We start from the raw sequence: 1,125 nt of genomic DNA, 5'->3' as shown, positions 1-1,125 counted from the left end.
GCCCGCCGCCCCGCGTCGCAGATAGCAGGCCCGGATGGCGGCAGGGCAGGCGGGATGGCGCTGTCCTGCCCTGCCTGCAGTATGCAAATTATCCGCCATCTTTGTTGGTGGTTAATTTGCATATCGCGCTGATTAGCCAATGGGAGGCGTAGTGAAGGCACAGTCAATTACCATGTTTGTCTATTATTAGATAGGATTAGGACAATGAGATTAAGTATAGGGATAGGGTGACATTTATTCACAAGCCTGGAAAGTGACAATTGGCATTTGGTTTTACTTTCCTCTTTATTGCTCATTACACATGCAATTTTATAACTTTCTGTAACACGTGTAGCATTTTTAATATTTTCAAGATCATTTCAGAAGAGTGAAACATAGTTCTTGACAAGAGTTTTTTTTTTCTTTTTTTTAATTGTTTTATTGCTTAAAGTATTACACAGAGTATTACATATGTCTCCTTTTTTTTTCTCCCCTTGACCCTCCCCTAGCCTCCCATGCCCCCCAGTGTCTTGTGTCCATTGGTTATGCTCGTATGCATGCATACAAGTCCTTCAGTTGATCACTTACCTCCCCCTCCCATCCCCCAACCCTCCCCAGCCTTCCCGCTGTAGTTTGACAGTCTGTTCAATGTTGCTCTGCCTCTGTATCTATTTTTGCTCATCAGTTTATAATGGTCTTAATTATCCATAAATGAGTGAGATCATGTGGTATTTTTCTTTCATTGACTGGCTTATTTCACTTAGCATAATGAGAGTCAATGATTCTCTCTCATCATTGATGATTCTATCTCTCTCCCTCTCTGAAATCAATAAAAATATATTTTAAAATAATTAAAAATGCATTATCATTATAGAATACTAGAGACCCAGTGCACAAAAATTTGTCCACTGGCGGGGGAGGGGGGTCGGGGGTGTCTCTCAGTCCCACTTGTGCCCTCTCACAGTCTGGGACCCCTCGGGAGATAACCACCTGCTGGCTTAGGCCCGCTCCCCGGGTGGCAGAGGGCAGCCCGATCCCTAGGTGCCTGCCCCACCTCCCCGGGTCCCACACAGGGCAGGGCTGATCAGGGGGTTGGGGCACCACCCCCGGTCCTGCACAGGGCAGGGCCGATCAGGGGGTTGGGGC

General features: G+C 46.8%; 1 protein-coding gene across 1 annotated transcript in view; it reads left to right on the top strand.

Moving 5' to 3' along the window:
- Positions 1 to 1,125, top strand: part of PRPF6 (pre-mRNA processing factor 6) — a 44,632-nt gene that overhangs the window by 4,152 nt on the left and 39,355 nt on the right.

The sequence above is a fragment of the Myotis brandtii genome, unplaced genomic scaffold (assembly GCF_000412655.1).
Source record: "Myotis brandtii unplaced genomic scaffold, ASM41265v1 scaffold915, whole genome shotgun sequence".
In the NCBI taxonomy this organism is placed as follows: Eukaryota; Metazoa; Chordata; class Mammalia; order Chiroptera; family Vespertilionidae; genus Myotis; species Myotis brandtii.
The sequence above is the reverse complement of the archived record's forward strand: the minus strand, read 5'-3'. Positions and strand labels throughout refer to the sequence as shown.